A 24,518-nucleotide genomic window follows, 5' to 3' on the forward strand; every position below is an offset into this window, starting at 1 on the left:
AGATATAAATTGATAATGATGTTTTCGAATAATAAATAATAGAATAGGGATAGAGGTACTTATGTAAATCATTGGTAGGAATTTCAGATAAGCGAATGGAGATGCTTTTCGTTCCTCTGAACCTCTGCTTTCCTGCTATCTTCATCCAATCAGTCTTACTCCTTTCCATGGTTGGCTTTATGTGATACATCACCATTGTCAACGGCTACTTTCGGTCATCTCTCGGGAAAATGATCCAATGCCCTGTCACGGCACGGCTAATTGTCTGGAGGCATCACCCTTGTCAATGGCTTCATCTTATCCTCTCAATGAAAATGATCAACGCACCCTGTCACGGCACGGCTATTCATCTGTCGGTTCTCGATCATGCTGGAATAGGATTTACTATCCTTTTGCGTTCTGTCACTACGCCCAGCAATCGCGAGTTTGAAGCTCGTCACAGTCATTCAATCATTGAATCCTACTCGGAATACCACAGACAAGGTTTAGACTTTCCGGATTCTCTTGAATGCTGCCATCATTCTAGCTTACACCACGAAGATTCCGATTAAGAGATCTAAGAGATACTCATTCAATCGAAAGTAGAACGGAAGTGGTTGTCAGGCACGCGTTCATGGGGAATGATGATGATTGTCACGTTCATCACATTCAGGTTGAGGTACGAATGAATATCTTAGAAGCGAAACAAGATGAGTTGAATAGAAAACAGTAGTACTTTGCATTAATCTTTGAGGAACAGCAGAGCTCCACACCTTAATCTATGGAGTGTAGAAACTCTACCGTTAAAAATACATAAGTGAAAGGTCCAGGCATGGCCGAGAGGCCAGCTGTAAGGCCCACATCGGTTGGAGAGGGGAACGAAGCATGCCTTATAAGGGTGTGGATACCTCTCCCTAGCATGACGCGTTTTGACGAGTGAGTGTGGGGGGCTTTGGCCATCATCCCTATCGTCAAAGGCAAAACCGTGAGGCCTTGTGTGCCAAAGCGGACAATATCGTGCTAGCGGGTGGTCTGGGCTGTTACACCAGCCCCCAAAACATGATCAAAGGATCATAAGGTAATCCCAAGATCCAAAGATTAGTAAAATGTCCTATTTATAATAAACTAGCTACTAGGGTTTACATGAGTAAGTAATTGATGCATAAATCCACTTCCGGGGCCCACTTGGTGTGTGCTTGGGCTGAGCTTGAGTGTTGCACGTGTAGAGGTCCTTCTTGGAGTTGAACGCCAGTTTTTGTGCCAGTTTGGGCGTTCAACTCTGGTTTTGGATCCTTTTCTGGCGCTGGACGCCAGATTTGGGCAGAAAGCTGGCGTTGAACGCCTGTTTACATCGTCTATTCTTAGCCAAAGTATAGACTATTATATATTGCTGGAAAGTCCTAGATGTCTACTTTCCAACGCAATTGGAAGCGCGCCATTTCGAGTTCTGTAGCTCCAGAAAATCCACTTTGAGTGCAGGGAGGTCAGAATCCAACAGCATCAGCAGTCATTCTTCAACCTCTGAATCTGATTTCTGCTTAAGTCCCTCAATTTCAGCCAGAAAATACCTGAAATCACAGAAAAACACACAAACTCATAGTAAAGTCCAGAAATGTGAATTTAACATAAAAACTAACGAAAACATCCCTAAAAGTAACTAGATCCTACTAAAGACATACTAAAAACAATGTCAAAAAGCGTATAAATTATCCGCTCATCACAACACCAAACTTAAATTGTTGCTTGTCCCCAAGCAACTGAAAATCAAATAGGATAAAAAGAAGAGAATATACTATAAATTCCAAACTATCAATGAAACATAGCTTCAATCAAATGAGCGGGACTTATAGCTTTTTGCCTCTTGAATAGTTTTGGCATCTCACTTTATCCATTGAGGTTCAGAATGATTGGCATCTATAGGAACTCAGAGTTCAGATAGTGTTATTGATTCTCCTAGTTCAGTATGATGATTCTTGAACACAGCTTCTTTATGAGTCTTGGCCGTGGCCCTAAGCACTTTGTTTTCCAGTATTACCACCGGATACATAAATGCCACAGACACATAATTGGGTGAACCTTTTCAGATTGTGACTCAGCTTTGCTAAAGTCCCCAATTAGAGGTGTCCAGGGTTCTTAAGCACACTCTTTTTTTGCTTTGGACCTTGACTTTAACCGCTCAGTCTCAAGTTTTCACTTGTCACCTACACGCCACAAGCACATGGTTAGGGACAGCTTGGTTTAGCCGCTTAGACCAGGATTTTATTCCTTTTAGGCCCTCCTATCCACTGATGCTCAAAGCCTTGGGATCCTCTTTATTTACCCTTGCCTTTTGGTTTTAAGGGTTATTGGCTTTTTTGCTCTTGCCTCTTGGTTTTAAGAGCCTTGGCTTTTTCTGCTTGCTTTTTCTTTTTCTTTCTATTTTTTTTCTCGCCTATTTTTTTTTCTGCAAGCTTTGTTCTTTGCTGCTTTTTCTTGCTTCAAGAATCATTTTTATGATTTTTCAGATTATCAAATAACATGTCTCCTAGTCATCATTCTTTCAAGAGCCAACATATTTAACATTCTTAAACAACAACTTCAAAAGACATATGCACTGTTCAAGCATACATTAAGAAAACAAGAAGCATTGTCACCACATCAATATAATTAAACTAAGTTCAAGGATAAATTCAAAACTCATGTACTTCTTGTTCTTTTGAATTAAAACATTTTTTTAAGAGAGGTGATGGATTCATAGGACATTCATAACTTTAAGACATAGTTACTAACTACTAATGATCATTTAATGAAGACACAAACATAGATAAGCACATAACATAGAAAACGAAAAACAGAAGAAGTAAGAACAAGGAATGAATCCACCTTAGTGATGGTGGCGTTTCCTTCTTGAGGAACAAATGATGTCCTTGAGCTCTTCTATGTCTCTTCCTTGCCTTTGTTGCTCCTCCTTCATTGCTTTTAGATCTTCTTTGATTTCATGAAGGATGATGGAATGCTCTTGATGTTCCACCCTTAGTTGTCCCATGTTGGGACTTAATTCTCCTAGGGAGGTGTTGATTTGCTCCCAATATTTATGTGGAGGGAAGTGCATCCCCTGAGGTATCTCAGGGATCTCTTGATTTGCAGCCACATGTTCTATCACTGAGCTATAGACCCTTGAGATGAATCTTTCCATCTCCCATGACTCAGAGGTGGAAGCAATTGTCTTCTCTTTCCTCTTTCTTGAGGTTTCTCTGGCCTTAGGTGCCATTAATGGTTATGGAAAAACAAAAAAGCTATGCTTTTACCACACCAAACTTAGAATGTTGCTCGCCCTCGAGCAAAAGAAGAAAGAATAGAGGAAGAAGAAGAAGATATGGAGGAGATGGGGGGATGTGTGTATTCGGCCATATGGGTGGGATTGGGTGGGAAAGAGATATTGAATTTTGTAGGTATGTGGGTGTATGGATGTGAGTGGTAAATGAAAAACAGAAGGGATGATCATGAATGGAAAGAGAGATGATGAGGTAGGTGGGGATCCTGTGGGGTCCACAGATCCTGAGATGATCCTGTGGGGTCCACAAATCCTGAGGTGTCAAGGCATTTACATCCCTGCACCAATTTAGGCATGTAAAATGCCCTTGCACACAACTCTGGGCGTTCAACGCCCGTTTGTTGCCATTTCTGGCGTTGAACACCAGAACCATGCTTGTTCTGGGCGTTCAGCGCCAGAACCATGCTCTGTTCTGGCGTTGAACGCCAGGCAGATGCTTCCTCCAGGGTGTGATTTTTCTTCTGCTGTTTTTGATTCCGTTTTTAATTTTTATATTTATTTTGTGACTCCACATGATCATGAACCTATAAAGACATATAACTAAGAAAAATATAGTTAGATAAATAAAAATTGGGTTGCCTCCTAACAAGCGCTTATTTAATGTCAATAGCTTGACAGTGGGCTCTCATGGAGCCTCACAGATGTGCAGAGCTTTGTTGAGACTCTCCAACACCAAACTTAGAGTTTGGATATGGGATTTCAACACCAAACTTAGAGTTTGGTTGTGGCCTCCCAACACCAAACTTAGAGTTTGACTGTGGGGGCTCTGGTTGGCTCTGCTTTGAGAGAAGCTTTTTCTGCTTCCTCTCCATGGTTGCAGAGGGAGATCCTTGAGTTTTAAACACAAGGGAGTCCTCATTCCATTGAAGGACTATTTCACCTCTGTCAACATCAATCACAGCTCTTGCTGTGGCCAGGAAAGGTCTTCCTAAGATGATGGATTCATCCTCTTCCTTTCCAGTATCCAGGACTATGAAATCAGCAGGGATGTAAAGGCCTTCAACCTTTACTAACACGTCCTCTACTTGTCCATAAGCCTGTTTTCTTGAACTGTCTGCCATCTCTAATGAGATTTTAGCAGCTTGCACCCCATAGATTCCCAGTTTCTCTATTACAGAGAGGGGCATGAGGTTTATTCCTGAACCAAGGTCACACAGAGCCTTAAAGATCATGGTGCCTATGGTACAGGGTATTATGAACTTTCCAGGATCCTGTCTCTTCTGAGGTAATGTCAGTTGATCCAGATCACTTAGTTCATTGATGAACAAGGGAGGTTCAACTTCCCAAGTATCAATGCCAAATAATTTGGCATTCAGCTTCATGATTGCACCAAGAAACTTGGCAGTTTGCTCTTCAGTAACATCCTCGTTCTCTTCAGAAGAGGAATACTCATCAGAGCTCATGAAGGGCATAAGGAGGTTCAATGGAATCTCTATGGTCTCTAGATGAGCCTCAGAGTCCTTTGGTTCCTCAGAGGGAAGCTCCTTATTGGTCACTGGACGTCCCAGGAGGTCTTCCTCCTTGGGATTCACGTCCTCCCCTCTCCTCATAGGTTCGGCCATTTTGCTTATGTCAATGGCCTTGCACTCTCCTTTTGGGTTCTCTTCTGTATTGCTTGGGAGAGTACTAGGAGGGATTTCAGTGATCCTTTTACTCAGCTGCCCCACTTGTGCTTCCAGATTTCTAATGGAAGACCTGGTTTCATTCATGAAACTCACAGTGGCCTTAGATAGATCAGAGACTAGATTTGCTAAATTAGAAGCATTTTGTTCAGAGTTCTCTGTCTTTTGCTGAGTGGATGATGGAAAAGGTTTATTATTGTTAAACCTGTTTCTTCCACCATTATTAAAGCCTTGTTGAGGCTTTTGATCCTTCCATGAGAAATTTGGATGATTTCTCCATGATGAGTTATAGGTGTTTCCATAAGGTTCACCTAAATAATTTACCTCTGCTATTGCAGGGTTCTCAGGATCATAAGCTTCTTCTTCAGAAGATGCCTCTTGAGTACTGTTGGATGCAGCTTGCATTCCATGCAGACTCTGAGAGATCATATTGACTTGCTGAGTCAATATTTTATTCTGAGCCAATATGGCATTCAGAGTATCAACTTCAAGAACTCCCTTCTTCATAGGCGTCCCATTACTCACAGGATTCCTTTCAGAAGTGTACATGAACTGGTTATTAGCAACCATGTCAATGAGTTCTTGAGCTTCTGCAGGCGTTTTCTTTAGGTGAATGGATCCACCTGCAGAAGTGTCCAGTGACATCTTTGATAGCTCAGATAAACCATCATAGAATATATCCAGGATGGTCCATTCTGAAAGCATGTCAGAAGGACACTTTTTTATCAACTGTTTGTATCTTTCCCAAGCTTCATAGAGGAATTCACCTTCTTTCTGTCTGAAGGTTTGAACATCAGCTCTAAGCTTGCTCAGCTTTTGAGGAGGAAAGTACTTGGCTAAGAAAGCCGTGACCAGCTTATCCCAAGAGTTCAGGCTGTCTTTGGGTTGAGAATCCAACCATAATCTAGCTCTGTCTCTTACAGCAAAAGGGAAAAGCATAAGCCTGTAGACTTCAGGATCTACTCCATTAGTCTTAACAGTATCACATATCTGCAAGAATTCAGTTAAGAACTGAAAAGGATCTTCAGATGGAAGTCCATGAAACTTGCAGTTCTGCTGCATCAGAGAAACTAATTGAGGTTTCAGCTCAAAGTTGTTTGCTCCAATGGTAGGAATGGAGATGCTTCTTCCATGTAAATTGGAATTAGGTGCAGTAAAGTCACCAAGAATCTTCCTTACATTATTATTATTTTCGGCTGCCATCTCCTCTTCTTGTTCGAAAATTTTTGAAAGGTTATCTCTGGATTGTTGTATTTTAGCTTCTCTTAGTTTCCTTTTTAGGGTCCTTTCAGGTTCTGGATTAGCTTCAACAAGAATGCCTTTTTCCTTGTTCCTGCTCATAAGAAAGAGAAGAAAACAAGAAAAGAAGAGGAATCCTCTATGTCACAGTAAAGAGGTTCCTTATTGTTAGTAGAAGAAAAGAAGAAGAGAAAAAATCTGAACTCAGAGAGAGAGAGAGAGCTCGGATTTTTTATGGGTGAGGAAGAGATGTTAGTAGATGAATAAATAAGAAGAAGGAGATGAGAGGGAGAGAGAATTTTTGAAAATTATTTTTGAAAAAGAGTTAGTGATTTTTGAAAATAGTTTTTGAAAAAGGTTAGTAGTTTTTTTTTCGAAAATTCAAAATAAAAATAAAATAATTAGTTAATTAAAAAGAAATTTTTGAAAAGGGGGAAGATATTTTCGAAAATTAGAGAGAGAGAGTTAGTTAGGTAGTTTTGAAAAAGTTAAGAAACAAACAAAAAGTTAGTTAGTTAGTTGAAACAAATTTTGAAAAGATAAGAAGTTAGGAGGTTAGAAAAGATATTTTGAAACCAACTTTTTGAAAAAGGTAAGATAAGAAGATATTTTAGAAATTAGTTTTGAAAAAGATTTGATTTTTAAAATCTCAATTAATGACTTGATTCATAAGAAATCACAAGATATGATTCTAGAACTTAAAGTTTGAATCTTTCTTAACAAGCAAGTAACAAACTTCAAATTTTTGAATCAAAACATTAATTGATTATGTTATTTTCGAAAATTTGATATAAAAATAAGAAAAAGATTTTTGAAAAAGATAAGATTTTCAAATTGAAAATTTGATTTGACTCATAAGAAACAACGTGATTTTAAAAATTTTTGAAAAAGTCAACTCAAATTTTCGAATTTGATGAGAGAAAAAGGGAAAGATATTTTTTTATTTTTTTTTTTGAATTTTTATGATGAGAGAGGAAAACAGGAAAATTGATGCAATGCATGAAAGTTATGGATCAAAACAATGACTGCATGCAAGAATGCTATGAATGTCAAGATGAACATCATAGACACAATTTTGAAAAAAATTTTTAATGAAAAGAAAACATGCAAGACACCAAACTTAGAATTCTTTAATGCTTAGACACTAAGAATTCAAGAATGCATATGAAAAACACCATACAACACAAAACAAAAAATCATCAAGATCAAACAAGAAGACTTACCAAGAACAACTTGAAGATCATGAAGAACACATGAATGCATGAAATTTTCGAAAAATGCAAGATGCATATGCAATTGACACCAAACTTATGATTTGACTCAAGACTCAAACAAGAAGCATGAAATATTTTTGATTTTTATGATTTTCTAAATTTTTTTGGATTTTTATTTTATATTTTTCGAAAAAAAATATTTTGAAAAAGAAAAATAAGGATTCCAAAATTTGTAATATGAATTCCAGGAATCTTATGCTCTTTAGTCTAAAGCTCCAATCAAAGGGTCAGGCATGGCTTAATAGCCAGCCAAGCTTTAGTATATAATTACATGGACTGGAGTGATTAGTTGAATACCAATCCCAAAGCAGTTTGGGTATGGCTTTACAGCCAGATAGGATTCAACATGTTTCATGAAACACTAGAATTCATTCTTAAAAATTTTGAAGAAAAATATATTTTTGAAAACATTTTTATTTAAATTTTTTTTTCGAAAAAAAGAAGAAAACTTTGAAAGATTTTTGAAAAATTTTTGAAAACAAAATAAAAAGAAAATTACCTAATCTGAGCAACAAGATGAACCGTCAGTTGTCCATACTCAAACAATCCCCGGCAACGGCGCCAAAAACTTGGTGCACGAAATTGTGATGTCCAGGCTCAAACAATCCCTGGCAACATGAGCAACTTGGTACGCGCAATCATGATTACACTTTGATTATGTAAAATTTATGGCTCTTTCTTTCCCTGGCAATGGTGCCAAGAACATGATGCCAATACCATGGTTCACAACTTCGATACAACTAACCAGCAAGTGCACTGGGGCGTCCAAGTAATACCTTACGTGAGTAAGGGTCGAATCCCACGAAGATTGTCGGTATGAAGCAAGCTATGGTCACCTTGCAAATCTCAGTTAGGCAGATATAAGTTGATAATGATGTTTTCGAATAATAAATAATAGAATAGGGATAGAGGTACTTATGTAAATCATTGGTAGGAATTTCAGATAAGCGAATAGAGATGCTTTTCGTTCCTCTGAACCTCTGCTTTCCTGCTATCTTCATCCAATCAGTCTTACTCCTTTCCATGGCTGGCTTTATGTGATACATCACCATTGTCAACGGCTACTTTCGGTCATCTCTCGGGAAAATGATCCAATACCCTGTCACGGCACGGCTAATCGTCTGGAGGCATCACCCTTGTCAATGGCTTCATCTTATCCTCTCAGTGAAAATGATCAACGCACCCTGTCACGGCACGGCTATTCATCTGTCGGTTCTCGATCATGCTGGAATAGGATTTACTATCCTTTTGCGTTCTGTCACTACGCCCAGCAATCGCGAGTTTGAAGCTCGTCACAGTCATTCAATCATTGAATCCTACTCGGAATACTACAGACAAGGTTTAGACTTTCCGGATTCTCTTGAATGCTTCCATCATTCTAGCTTACACCACGAAGATTCCGATTAAGAGATCTAAGGGATACTCATTCAATCGAAAGTAGAACGGAAGTGGTTGTCAGGCACGCGTTCATGGGGAATGATGATGATTGTCACGTTCATCACATTCAGGTTGAGGTACGAATGAATATCTTAGAAGCGAAACAAGATGAGTTAAATAGAAAACAGTAGTACTTTGCATTAATCTTTGAGGAACAGCAGAGCTCCACACCTTAATCTATGGAGTGTAGAAACTCTACCGTTAAAAACACATAAGTGAAAGGTCCAGGCATGGCCGAGAGGCCAGCCCCCAAAACGTGATCAAAGGATCATAAGGTAATCCCAAGATCCAAAGATTAGTAAAATGTCCTATTTATAATAAACTAGCTACTAGGGTTTACATGAGTAAGTAATTGATGCATAAATCCACTTCCGGGGCCCACTTGGTGTGTGCTTGGGCTGAGCTTGAGTGTTGCATGTGTAGAGGTCCTTCTTGGAGTTGAACGCCAGTTTTTGTGCCAGTTTGGGCGTTCAACTCTGGTTTTGGATCCTTTTCTGGCGTTGGACGCCAGATTTGGGCAGAAAGCTGGCGTTAAATGCCAGTTTACGTCGTCTATTCTTGGCTAAAGCATGTACTATTATATATTTCTGGAAAGCCCTAGATGTCTACTTTCCAACGCAATTGGAAGCGCGCCATTTCGAGTTCGGTAGCTCCAGAAAATCTACTTTGAGTGCAGGGAGGTCAGAATCCAACAGCATCAGCAGTCCTTCTTCAACCTCTGAATCTGATTTCTGCTTAAGTCCCTCAATTTCAGCCAGAAAATACCTGAAATCACAGAAAAACACACAAACTCATAGTAAAGTCCATAAATGTGAATTTAACATAAAAACTAACGAAAACATCCCTAAAAGTAACTAGATCCTACTAAAGACATACTAAAAACAATGTCAAAAAGCGTATAAATTATCCGCTCATCACAACACCAAACTTAAATTGTTGCTTGTCCCCAAGCAACTGAAAATCAAATAGGATAAAAAGAAGAGAATATACTATAAATTCCAAACTATCAATGAAACATAGCTTCAATCAAATGAGCGGGACTTATAGCTTTTTGCCTCTTGAATAGTTTTGGCATCTCACTTTATCCATTGAGGTTCAGAATGATTGGCATCTATAGGAACTCAGAGTTCAGATAGTGTTATTGATTCTCCTAGTTCAGTATGATGATTCTTGAACACAGCTTCTTTATGAGTCTTGGCCGTGGCCCTAAGCACTTTGTTTTCCAGTATTACCACCGGATACATAAATGCCACAGACACATAATTGGGTGAACCTTTTCAGATTGTGACTCAGCTTTGCTAAAGTCCCCAATTAGAGGTGTCCAGGGTTCTTAAGCACACTCTTTTTTTGCTTTGGACCTTGACTTTAACCGCTCAGTCTCAAGTTTTCACTTGTCACCTACACGCCACAAGCACATGGTTAGGGACAGCTTGGTTTAGCCGCTTAGACCAGGATTTTATTCCTTTTTGGCCCTCCTATCCACTGATGCTCAAAGCCTTGGGATCCTCTTTATTTACCCTTGCCTTTTGGTTTTAAGGGTTATTGGCTTTTTTGCTCTTGCCTCTTGGTTTTAAGAGCCTTGGCTTTTTCTGCTTGCTTTTTCTTTTTCTTTCTATTTTTTTTCTCGCCTATTTTTTTTTTCTGCAAGTTTTGTTCTTTGCTACTTTTTCTTGCTTCAAGAATCATTTTTATGATTTTTCAGATTATCAAATAACATGTCTCCTAGTCATCATTCTTTCAAGAGCCAACATATTTAACATTCTTAAACAACAACTTCAAAAGACATATGCACTGTTCAAGCATACATTAAGAAAACAAGAAGCATTGTCACCACATCAATATAATTAAACTAAGTTCAAGGATAAATTCAAAACTCATGTACTTCTTGTTCTTTTGAATTAAAACATTTTTTTTAAGAGAGGTGATGGATTCATAGGACATTCATAACTTTAAGACATAGTTACTAACTACTAATGATCATTTAATGAAGACACAAACATAGATAAGCACATAACATAGAAAACGAAAAACAGAAGAAGTAAGAACAAGGAATGAATCCACCTTAGTGATGGTGGCGTTTCCTTCTTGAGGAACAAATGATGTCCTTGAGCTCTTCTATATCTCTTCCTTGCCTTTGTTGCTCCTCCTTCATTGCTTTTAGATCTTCTTTGATTTCATGAAGGATGATGGAGTGCTCTTGATGTTCCACCCTTAGTTGTCTCATGTTGGGACTTAATTCTCCTAGGGAGGTGTTGATTTGCTCCCAATATTTATGTGGAGGGAAGTGCATCCCCTGAGGTATCTCAGGGATCTCTTGATTTGCAGCCACATGTTCTATCACTGAGCTATAGACCCTTGAGATGAATCTTTCCATCTCCCATGACTCAGAGGTGGAAGCAATTGTCTTCTCTTTCCTCTTTCTTGAGGTTTCTCTGGCCTTAGGTGCCATTAATGGTTATGGAAAAACAAAAAAGCTATGCTTTTACCACACCAAACTTAGAATGTTGCTCGCCCTCGAGCAAAAGAAGAAAGAATAGAGGAGGAAGAAGAAGATATGGGGGAGATGGGGGGATGTGTGTATTCGGCCATATGGGTGGGATTGGGAGGGAAAGAGATATTGAATTTTGTAGGTAAGTGGGTGTATGGATGTGAGTGGTAAATGGAAAACAAAAGGGATGATCATGAATGGAAAGAGAGATGATGAGGTAGGTGGGGATCCTGTGGGGTCCACAGATCCTGAGGTGTCAAGGCATTTACATCCCTGCACCAATTTAGGCATGTAAAATGCCCTTGCACACAACTCTGGGCGTTCAGCGCCAGGTTGGTGCCCATTTTGGGCGTTCAACGCCCATTTGTTGCCATTTCTGGCGTTGAACGCTAGAACCATGCTTGTTCTGGGCGTTCAGCGCCAGAACCATGCTCTGTTCTGGCGTTGAACGCCAGGCAGATGCTTCCTCCAGGGTGTGATTTTTCTTCTGCTATTTTTGATTTCGTTTTCAATTTTTATATTTATTTTGTGACTCCATATGATCATGAACCTATAAAGACATATAACTAAGAAAAATATAGTTAGATAAATAAAAATTGGGTTGCCTCCCAACAAGCGCTTCTTTAATGTCAATAGCTTGACAGTGGGCTCTCATGGAGCCTCACAGATGTGCAGAGCTTTGTTGAGACTCTCCAACACCAAACTTAGAGTTTGGATATGGGAGTTCAACACCAAACTTAGAGTTTGGTTGTGGCCTCCCAACACCAAACTTAGAGTTTGACTGTGGGGGCTCTGGTTGACTCTGCTTTGAGAGAAGCTTTTTCTGCTTCCTCTCCATGGTTGCAGAGGGAGATCCTTGAGTTTTAAACACAAGGGAGTCCTCATTCCATTGAAGGACTATTTCACCTCTGTCAACATCAATCACAGCTCTTGCTGTGGCCAGGAAAGATCTTCCTAGGATGATGGATTCATCCTCTTCCTTTCTAGTATCCAGGACTATGAAATCAGCAGGGATGTAAAGGCCTTCAACCTTTACTAACACGTCCTCTACTTGTCCATAAGCCTGTTTTCTTGAACTGTCTGCCATCTCTAATGAGATTTTGGCAGCTTGCACCCCATAGATTCCCAGTTTCTCTATTACAGAGAGGGGCATGAGGTTTATTCCTAAACCAAGGTCACACAGAGCCTTAAAGATCATGGTGCCTATGGTACAGGGTATTATGAACTTTCCAGGATCCTGTCTCTTCTGAGGCAATGTCAGTTGATCCAGATCACTTAGTTCATTGATGAACAAGGGAGGTTCAACTTCCCAAGTATCAATGCCAAATAATTTGGCATTCAGCTTCATGATTGCACCAAGAAACTTGGCAGTTTGCTCTTCAGTAACATCCTCGTTCTCTTCAGAAGAGGAATACTCACAGAGCTCATGAAGGGCATAAGGAGGTTCAATGGAATCTCTATGGTCTCTAGATGAGCCTCAGAGTCCTTTGGTTCCTCAGAGGGAAGCTCCTTATTGGTCACTGGACGTCCCAGGAGGTCTTCCTCTTTGGGATTCATGTCCTCCCCTCTCCTCATAGGTTCGGCCATTTTGCTTATGTCAATGGCCTTGCACTCTCCTTTTGGGTTCTCTTCTGTATTGCTTGGGAGAGTACTAGGAGGGATTTCAGTGATCCTTTTACTCAGCTGCCCCACTTGTGCTTCCAGATTTCTAATGGAAGACCTGGTTTCATTCATGAAACTCACAGTGGCCTTAGATAGATCAGAGACTAGATTTGCTAAATTAGAAGCATTTTGTTCAGAGTTCTCTATCTTTTGCTGAGTGGATGATGGAAAAGGTTTATTATTGTTAAACCTGTTTCTTCCACCATTATTAAAGCCTTGTTGAGGCTTTTGATCCTTCCATGAGAAATTTGGATGATTTCTCCATGATGAGTTATAGGTGTTTCCATAAGGTTCACCTAAATAATTTACCTCTGCTATTGCAGGGTTCTCAGGATCATAAGCTTCTTCTTCAGAAGATGCCTCTTGAGTACTGTTGGATGCAGCTTGCATTCCATGCAGACTCTGAGAGATCATATTGACTTGCTGAGTCAATATTTTATTCTGAGCCAATATGGCATTCAGAGTATCAACTTCAAGAACTCCCTTCTTCATAGGCGTCCCATTACTCACAGGATTCCTTTCAGAAGTGTACATGAACTGGTTATTAGCAACCATGTCAATGAGTTCTTGAGCTTCTGCAGGCGTTTTCTTTAGGTGAATGGATCCACCTGCAGAAGTGTCCAGTGACATCTTTGATAGCTCAGATAAACCATCATAGAATATATCCAGGATGGTCCATTCTGAAAGCATGTCAGAAGGACACTTTTTTATCAACTGTTTGTATCTTTCCCAAGCTTCATAGAGGGATTCACCTTCTTTCTGTCTGAAGGTTTGAACATCAGCTCTAAGCTTGCTCAGCTTTTGAGGAGGAAAGTACTTGGCTAAGAAAGCCGTGACCAGCTTATCCCAAGAGTTCAGGCTGTCTTTGGGTTGAGAATCCAACCATAATCTAGCTCTGTCTCTTACAGCAAAAGGGAAAAGCATAAGCCTGTAGACTTCAGGATCTACTCCATTAGTCTTAACAGTATCACATATCTGCAAGAATTCAGTTAAGAACTGAAAAGGATCTTCAGATGGAAGTCCATGAAACTTGCAGTTCTGCTGCATCAGAGAAACTAATTGAGGTTTCAGCTCAAAGTTGTTTGCTCCAATGGTAGGAATGGAGATGCTTCTTCCATGTAAATTGGAATTAGGTGCAGTAAAGTCACCAAGCATCTTCCTTACATTATTATTATTTTCGGCTGCCATCTCCTCTTCTTGTTCAAAAATTTCTGAAAGGTTATCTCTGGATTGTTGTATTTTAGCTTCTCTTAGTTTCCTTTTTAGGGTCCTTTCAGGTTCTGGATCAGCTTCAAGAAGAATGCCTCTTTCCTTGTTCCTGCTCATAAGAAAGAGAAGAAAACAAGAAAAGAAGAGGAATCCTCTATGTCACAGTAAAGAGGTTCCTTATTGTTAGTAGAAGAAAAGAAGAAGAGAAAAAATCTGAACTCAGAGAGAGAGAGAGAGCTCGGATTTTTTATGGGTGAGGAAGAGATGTTAGTAGATGAATAAATAAGAAGAAGGAGATGAGAGGGAGATAGAATTTTCGAAAATTATTTTTGAAAAAGAGTTAGTAATTTTTGAAAATAGTTTTTGAAAAAGGTTAGTAGTTTTTTTTTTTCGAAAATTCAAAATAAAAATAAAATAATTAGTTAATTAAAAAGAAATTTTTGAAAAGGGGGAAGATATTTTCGAAAATTAGAGAGAGAGAGTTAGTTAGGTAGTTTTGAAAAAGTTAAGAAACAAACAAAAAGTTAGTTAGTTAGTTGAAACAAATTTTGAAAAGATAAGAAGTTAGGAGGTTAGAAAAGATATTTTGAAACCAACTTTTTGAAAAAGGTAAGATAAGAAGATATTTTAGAAATTAGTTTTGAAAAAGATTTGATTTTTAAAATCTCAATTAATGACTTGATTCATAAGAAATCACAAGATATGATTCTAGAACTTAAAGTTTGAATCTTTCTTAACAAGCAAGTAACAAACTTCAAATTTTTGAATCAAAACATTAATTGATTATGTTATTTTCGAAAATTTGATATAAAAATAAGAAAAAGATTTTTGAAAAATATTTTTGGAATTTTCGAAAATAACTAAGAATTTTGAAAAAGATTTGATTTTTGAAAAAGATTTTGAAAAAGATAAGATTTTCAAATTGAAAATTTGATTTGACTCATAAGAAACAACGTGATTTTAAAAATTTTTGAAAAAGTCAACTCAAATTTTCGAATTTGATGAGAGAAAAAGGAAAAGATATTTTTTTGTTTTTTTTTTTAATTTTTATGATGAGAGAGGAAAACAGGAAAATTGATGCAATGCATGAAAGTTATGGATCAAAACAATGACTGCATGCAAGAATGCTATGAATGTCAAGATGAACATCATAGACACAATTTTGAAAAAAATTTTTAATGCAAAGAAAACATGCAAGACACCAAACTTAGAATTCTTTAATGCTTAGACACTAAGAATTCAAGAATGCATATGAAAAACACCATACAACACAAAACAAAAAATCATCAAGATCAAACAAGAAGACTTACCAAGAACAACTTGAAGATCATGAAGAACACATGAATGCATGGAATTTTCGAAAAATGCAAGATGCATATGCAATTGACACCAAACTTATGATTTGACTCAAGACTCAAACAAGAAGCATGAAATATTTTTTATTTTTATGATTTTCTAAATTTTTTTGGATTTTTATTTTATATTTTTCGAAAAAAAATATTTTGAAAAAGAAAAATAAGGATTCCAAAATTTTTAATATGAATTCCAGGAATCTTATGCTCTTTAGTCTAAAGCTCCAATCAAAGGGTCAGGCATGGCTTAATAGCCAGCCAAGCTTTAGTATATAATTACATGGACTGGAGTGATTAGTTGAATACCAATCCCAAAGCAGTTTGGGTATGGCTTTACAGCCAAATAGGATTCAACATGTTTCATGAAACACTAGAATTCATTCTTAAAAATTTTGAAGAAAAATATATTTTTGAAAACATTTTTATTAAATTTTTTTTTTCGAAAAAAAGAAGAAAACTTTGAAAGATTTTTGAAAAATTTTTGAAAACAAAATAAAAAGAAAATTACCTAATTTGAGCAACAAGATGAACCGTCAGTTGTCCATACTCGAGCAATCCCCGGCAATGGCACCAAAAACTTGGTGCACGAAATTGTGATGTCCAGGCTCAAACAATCCCTGGCAACGTGAGCAACTTGGTACGCGCAATCGTGATTACACTTTGATTATGTAAAATTTATAGCTCTTTCTTTCCCTGGCAATGGTGCCAAGAACATGATGCCAATACCGTGGTTCACAACTTCGATACAACTAACCAGCAAGTGCACTGGGTCGTCCAAGTAATACCTTACGTGAGTAAGGGTCGAATCCCACGGAGATTGTCGGTATGAAGCAAGCTATGGTCACCTTGCAAATCTCAGTTAGGCAGATATAAATTGATAATGATGTTTTCGAATAATAAATAATAGAATAGGGATAGAGGTACTTATGTAAATCATTGGTAGGAATTTCAGATAAGCGAATAGAGATGCTTTTCGTTCCTCTGAACCTCTGCTTTCCTGCTATCTTCATCCAATCAGTCTTACTCCTTTCCATGGCTGGCTTTATGTGATACATCACCATTGTCAACGGCTACTTTCGGTCATCTCTCGGGAAAATGATCCAATGCCTTGTCACGGCACGGCTAATCGTCTGGAGGCATCACCCTTGTCAATGGCTTCATCTTATCCTCTCAGTGAAAATGATCAACGCACCCTGTCACGGCACGGCTATTCATCTGTCGGTTCTCGATCATGCTGGAATAGGATTTACTATCCTTTTGCGTTCTGTCACTACGCCCAGCAATCACGAGTTTGAAGCTCGTCACAGTCATTCAATCATTGAATCCTACTCGGAATACTACAGACAAGGTTTAGACTTTCCGGATTCTCTTGAATGCTGCCATCATTCTAGCTTACACCACGAAGATTCCGATTAAGAGATCTAAGGGATACTCATTCAATCGAAAGTAGAACGGAAGTGGTTGTCAGGCACGCGTTCATGGGGAATGATGATGATTGTCACGTTCATCACATTCAGGTTGAGGTACGAATGAATATCTTAGAAGCGAAACAAGATGAGTTGAATAGAAAACAGTAGTACTTTGCATTAATCTTTGAGGAACAGCAGAGCTCCACACCTTAATCTATGGAGTGTAGAAACTCTACCGTTAAAAATACATAAGTGAAAGTTCCAGGCATGGCCGAGAGGCTAGCCCCCAAAACGTGATCAAAGGATCATAAGGTAATCCCAAGATCCAAAGATTAGTAAAATGTCCTATTTATAATAAACTAGCTACTAGGGTTTACATGAGTAAGTAATTGATGCATAAATCCACTTTCGGGGCCCACTTGGTGTGTGCTTGGGCTGAACTTGAGTGTTGCACGTGTAGAGGTCCTTCTTGGAGTTGAACGCCAGTTTTTGTGCCAGTTTGGGCGTTCAACTCTGGTTTTGGATCCTTTTCTGGCGCTGGACGCCAGATTTGGGCAGAAAGGTGGCGTTGAACACCAGTTTACGTCGTCTATTATTGGCCAAAGTATGGACTATTATATATTGCTGGAATGCCCTGGATGTATACTTTCCAACGCAATTGGAAGCGCGCCATTTCGAGTTCTATAGCTCCAGAAAATCTACTTTGAGTACAGGGAGGTCAGAATCCAACAGCATCAGCAGTCCTTCTTCAACCTCTGAATCTGATTTCTGCTTAAGTCCCTCAATTTCAGCCAGAAAATACCTGAAATCACAGAAAAATACACAAACTCATAGTAAAGTCCAGAAATGTGAATTTAACATAAAAACTAATGAAAACATCCCTAAAAGTAACTAGATCCTACTAAAAACATACTAAAAACAATGTCAAAAAGCGTATAAATTATCCGCTCATCAGGAAGCATCCACTAAGGCAAATCTAAACAAAACCAGAGCTTGCGAGAAGACTAATAAAGTGGCCTATTGAGCTCTCAGAATATGATATACAATATCAAGCACGGAGAGCCACAAGTCCCAGACTTTGGTCGACTTCATAGCAGAACTCACTCTTAAGGACTCAACCCCCGGTAATAAGATATGAACATTATACATTGATGGATTTTCGTATATGCAAGGCTCTAGAGTCGGTATATTGCTCGAAGATAGCCAAGAAACAGTTATAAAATAGTCTTTGCAATTTATTTTTCATGCAAGCAATAACCAAGCAGAGTATGAAGCCCTTATAGCCGGTCTCATATTAGCTCAATCCCTCAGGATAACACATATAAATATCAAATGTGATTCACTATTGGTAGTATAACAGGTAACAGGTAACTTTTAAGTAAGAGATACACTATTAGAAGAATATCTATTAAAAAAATAACCTTATCTCTTACTTTTTGAAATTTGAAATATTCTCTTGGGAGCAAAACTGCCGAGCTGATATTTTATCAAAATTAGCAACTAATAGAAGTCTAACCCATATTCGAGCTTATCACAACTAACACTGGATGAGCCTAGTGTTTCACTCACAACTGTTTTAAGAATTGAACAGGAGGAAGGTTGGTGAGATCCGTTCATCAAATATCTGCAAACTGGAACAAATCCTAAAGGATATCAAAGACAAACGAAAATTCAAAATACAATCAGACTTCTTCATTATAATCAGAGCCGAACTATACAAATGAGGTTTTACAAGACCCTTGTTAAAATGTTTAAGCAAGGCCGGCGCTAAACTCACCATGGATGAAGTCCATGAGGGGTATGTGGCACACACATAAAGGGCAGAAGCCTAGCATTTAAAATTCTTAGAGCAGGATACTACTGGCCTACAATACAAAGAGATTGCATGAACAAGGTCAAATACTGCGATCATTGCCAAAGTCATACTCCAATCATTCACAATCCGGCCGAGCAGTTACATGCATTGGGGGCTAGACATTCTCGATCCTTTCCCACATGTATCAGGTTAGGTAAAATGTTTAATTGTTGCTATAGACGACTTTACAAAATTGATAGAGGCTATACCCCTAGCAAAAATTAATTCAGAAAAGATGATATCTTTTGCCTGAAAAAATATAATATGCAAATTTAGTATACCTCACTCTATTATCACTGATAATGGTAGACAATTCATTTATAAGAATTTTACAATTTTTTTACAAAATTTCAAAATTGTTCATCAATTCTCATATGTAGAACATCCTCAGGCTAATGACTTAGCAGAGGCTGCCAATAAGGTTATATTGCAGGCATTACGAAAGAAGTTAAATGATTTCAAGGGACAACGGGCCAAAAGCATTCCAAATATCTTGTGGAGCTATAACACAATTGAACACTCATCAACAAAAGAGATCTCTTTCATACTAGTATATATATGGTTGTGACGCCATGATGCCTGTTGAAGTCTCACATCAGTCAGGCTGAACAAATACTTTAAGTAATAAAATAAATGCCGAGCTAAGAGCCACCGAGATGGACTCAATAGAAGAAATACGAGATCAAGCACTGATTCAACAACGCGCACCGCAACTTGCTATAGCTCGAAAATACAATAAAAATATCAAGCCTAGGTCATTCCATGAAGAGGTCCTTGTCTTGAAAAACAAAGGAAGAATGGAAACTACAAGGTCATGGAAAGCTCAACACCAATTGGGATGGTCCATTTTCCAAATATAAAAAATCATCGGACAAGGAGCATACAAATTACAAATATTACAGGGCAATGATCTACCAAGCACATGGAACATCTCTTCTTTAAAGATATATTACAGTTAAATCTATCAATCAGGACAAGGTGACGTACTCTTTTTCTTACTACCCGAATTTTATCCCTAAATTGAATTTTGTTGGGAAATGTTTTAATGGGGCACACCCCATGCACTTTCCAATCATGAAGGTTCTTCATTAATAAAAAGCATTACTTCTTAACTTGCTCACTTTTACTACTATTTTCTCTTCCTTATTCTCGAACCGATTTATAGGTCGTACCACTAATATGGAGGGGTTATCACTACTACATCTAAACGCATATCAAATATGAGTAATTGCAAAATTAAACCATTAACAAATATCAAATTTGAATCAGCTGGTGCTATCTTATGCAATATATTTTGGAACTAATCAAACTTACTATGCTGTCCAAATACAAGTAACAATTCACAAAATCCCATAATCAAAACATGTAACATACTAGGGTTATGTTTATTCAAAATATCACAAATACTAACATTATTTTAAACACTTGACAACCATACCAAATTTGACTGAGTTATACTCCGGTCATCAGTCTATCAAACTAATATAACTAACATTATCAAATAATCTTTTCAAAAAAAAAAAAAAAACAAAAAGTAAAGTTTCTTAAACTAATGCACCTATCATGATGCACCCATATTCTCGTTCTCACCCTCTTGATCTTGGTCATAGTCAACAAACTCTCCATTCATAATCACTTTGCAAGGGTCCATAGAAGAAATATCAACCTTTGGTATGCAATGAACTTGATTTGCTCCACTTACACACTCTTCAGCACTTTTCCTTTCAAGAGTGAGCTCCACAACCCTAGTCTCTTATTCAATTTTTTGCTTATCAAATATTTTTTCATTCTCCTCCAGTAACCCAACCTTCTCCTTCATGTTCTTCCACTCTTTTTTCTTTACCTTAAGTCTCTCAAGAGTTTCTTTCAAATCCTTTTCTTTAGTAGCTTTTTCTTCCACAACCTTATTTAGTTCCTTCTCGTCTACCAAAACACTTTTATGCTTCAATTCTCAGCTCCACCCTATAAACATTAGTTGAGCACCTATAATATGCACAATAAGAGAACCAGATTCAGCACAAGAATTCTATATATCTCATTTTCTCATTTTATTTTTATCTAAGAGCCCGTTTAGGAAGTAGCAGAAGCTACTTTTTTTGATTTTTGGATTATGAAAAGTCACAATCTGCGTGTTTGGCACTATTTTAAAAAAAGCTTTTAACTTGCCGAAAAGTTAATTTGCAGCTTTTTGAAGAAGTAGAAATATATGACTTATCTGCTTCTCCATAAGTCATTCTACCACTTACTTAAAAAAAATTTAATTTCAAAACCACAAAAATCTACTTTCCTTCTTGACTCTGTGAAAAATACTACCCTTCACCACCATTTTTACGCAAGGTATGCTAGAAGCACCGGCCTTCCACCATCATTCCAACATCATTCTCACGCAATGTTTCAAATCTCACCATTTTCACGTAATGATTCATCTGATGGAAGTATTGATCCTCCACCACCATTTTCAGATAATATTGCATCTGAACAACCTACTGTATATATTCCTTCTAAGTATTTTTTATCATTTTATTACTCTATTTTTTATTATTAAATTTGTATTTAACTGTGGTATGAAATTTCAGTTTTAATTTTATTTTTTTCATATGTGATTTTATAGCTTGTTATTATTTTCATAGTTAATTATAGCAAGTTTTTGACCTCAATAAAAGAGAAGAGAGTTCTAATAGGAGTAAAAAAAAATAAAAACAGCAACAAAATATATATTGACACACATTTTATATTTATTTTTTATTTTCACCTACTATATCATACACAATATTAGTGATTAGGTTATGTAAAATCAACATTCAATATTGAAAAGTATTTATTATCATCGTTATTTTAATATTCATTCTCTTCTGTAAAAAAAAATTATTTTTTGAGTTATTTATCCAAACGCTACAACTTTAAAATAAGTATTTTTATAACTAAAAATCCAAACACAAAATAACTTATTTATAAGCTGCTATTAATAAAAGTCCTTATGCTTTAAGCTCTTTTTCCAAAAATACTTATTTAAGTTATTTATCCAAACTGGGCCTAAGTATACCTAAAGATACTGGTCCAAAACAACATTGCCAGCATCATTAACAAGTTTTACATCGGTTGAAGACTGAGCATACTCATCAGATAACAGAGCAAATGGGTAATGCTCACTCTATAGCGATGTTGTATCCTCCACATCTTTGAATTCATGTAATTCTTTCTGATTCACGGTAAAAGCTTCCACTTCTTCAGAATCCAACTCCTTTGCATTGTCCTTTTTTACAGTAAGATCTATTACTTTTTCCTTCATAGCATCAACTTCAAGCCTCCTCCTCTTAACACTCACCTTCTTTATCTTTGGTTGGTTCACCTCGGTTCCACCCCCAGCTTTCACCACAGTAGTCGAACCTTTCTTCTCTACATTTTTAGCCCTAAAAAATGCTCGCAAATTTGCTGTCGACACTTTCAATGCTTTCTCTCCTACACAAATAAGCAAGCATAACATGTTAACAAAACATTACCGAAAATAATACATTCAATTATACACTTATATCTTTACCTATATACTCAACAACAGCTTCCTTATCCATCTCATACTCAAGCAATTCGAAAACAACAAGTAATCTTGCAAAAGAGATATTATCGACTAAAAACTTTACTACTATCTCATTTTTATACTCCATTCTATCCATGTCTAATATCTGCCTTAGTTGAGGATTCTAGTATAAAGAAAACCTCTCCACCAGAAATTCATCTACATAAAAAAGATATTCATCCTCAACTGACCTCACCTTCACATACATCTCCTTAAAACCTTTAAACGACGATTTATGTAAGTTGAATATAGCTCGGGTAGGTATGCCACTAAGATGAATCCAAACACCTTTTCGCACTCCTTTGGCTTGAAACAGAGCAAAAGAGAGATGGTTCCAACTCAAGAAACCTCATCAAAATTTCAAAGCCTTTCACAAATGTCTACGCATTCGGATGAAGTTGAGTTGGAGTTCACCTCAATTGAGTTAACATACCGCATTCAAAACTTGTAAATGGAAACTTTACATGTAATTCCACAAGCAAACAAGAATACATATAAAAAAAATTTGAACCATTTCCCTCTATGAAATACACGGTCTGAAGACAGACATGGTAAAAACTCCACCTTTATATATTCACCCTCTCTCACCCATCTTGCAGACCCTAACTGACTCATGATATTCTTATCATCAAACAAAGACACTTGTTTCTTCACAATTTTCGAAACCCAAGAGTAAGGATTATTATCATCCCACACAAATTCTTCCTTCACGTCACTCTCCTCTGTATCATTTTTTTCCTCTTCGTCCCTTTCTCTTTCGCATCATTCTTACCCATACTCTCTTCGTTAAACAAATGGTCCTTATCAATAATAGATAAAAATTTTAACAACAAAAAGCAGTACATAAGAACACCTAAAACGAATAAAGTGACTCATCTTTCTTACTCATCTTCTCTCTTCAAATAAGGGCAAATAACTTTTTCTATGCAAAACTGCTTCTCTTTCCAGCCACTAATTTTGAACCACTACTTTCTAATCAAATGACCTACAATAAAAAATTGTTCAGTATTTTATACATTCCAACCATTGATGCAAAACACATCTTCACACAACACCACCCTCCCATGATGAATGGCTATTATGTTCTACAATAAAGGAAAATTAACCATTCAATTCTCTCTTTTTCTCTTTCTCTATAATAAATGTTCTGTCTTTTTATTTTCTTTTTCTTTAGTCCAACTCAATAAACCCACCTTTTAATATACCACCATAACTTTTATTACCACTTACCTCTTATTTTCTATTATAAAAAAAACATACCAAAACTTACTTTAATTTTGCAATTGTCTTTTTTTTTTCAACATATGTTACTACTCCAACTTCAACACATTGAGTTTGGGGGCTATATTCTCCATTACAAACATGCTGATTTATAGCTCGAACTTTTTGGAAAAAGCTCAACCTGTTTCTGTAAAGGAGACTACAAGTCAAGCTTGGGGGCTGTGATTCGTTCCATACAACTCAGTCAAAAACTCCTTATAAATCGACAAACCAACAGTCACGTGCATGGTTCAGTTACTAAAGATAGATAACGCCTCTTCAGAAAAAGAATCATCTAAAAAATAGATCAATTAGGTAACGGTACTGTAGCACGTTTGAACTCAAAGTCTATAAAGAAAAAAAACCCTAAACATAATAAGGTACGCTATTCACTCTAAATTGCATTATATTCATCTCACTCTCTTTCTAACTTGAGCGTTGAAGTGTCTTCGCAAGTGTTCACCATTGTCATTTTTTGGAAGCCAACGTATACTTTATCCAGCCCAGGCCAAAGTGAGTTCAACCTTGAACCAGACAAGTTATACCTCTTTCAAGGCTTACTATTGGTGCACGAATTGTGAATCATACGTTTCACAACTCGTACCACTAACCAGCAAGTGCACTGGGTCGTCCAAGTAATACCTTACGTGAGTAAGGGTCGAATCCCACGGAGATTGTCGGTTTGAAGCAAGCTATGGTTATCTTATTATTCTTAGTCAGGAAAACAATAAAATAATTCACTTATCAAATTTGATTGCAAGGAATAAAAGGGCATAAATATAAATACTTATTGTGCAATGATGGAGAATATGTTGGAGTTTTGGAGATGCTTTGTCTTCTGAAAT

General features: G+C 37.2%; 2 non-coding genes across 2 annotated transcripts; both read left to right on the top strand.

The window, feature by feature from the left end:
* Positions 1-5,613: 5,613 nt before the first annotated feature.
* On the top strand, positions 5,614-5,721 carry LOC148575884 (small nucleolar RNA R71). Its single transcript, XR_015903645.1, has one exon. It is a non-coding gene; the product is annotated as a small nucleolar RNA R71 (small nucleolar RNA).
* Positions 5,722-13,698: 7,977 nt separating this feature from the next.
* On the top strand, positions 13,699-13,806 carry LOC148575885 (small nucleolar RNA R71). Its single transcript, XR_015903590.1, has one exon. It is a non-coding gene; the product is annotated as a small nucleolar RNA R71 (small nucleolar RNA).
* Positions 13,807-24,518: the final 10,712 nt, after the last annotated feature.

This window comes from Arachis ipaensis, chromosome B1 (assembly GCF_059453495.1).
Source record: "Arachis ipaensis isolate K30076 ecotype BB chromosome B1, ASM5945349v1, whole genome shotgun sequence".
In the NCBI taxonomy this organism is placed as follows: Eukaryota; Viridiplantae; Streptophyta; class Magnoliopsida; order Fabales; family Fabaceae; genus Arachis; species Arachis ipaensis.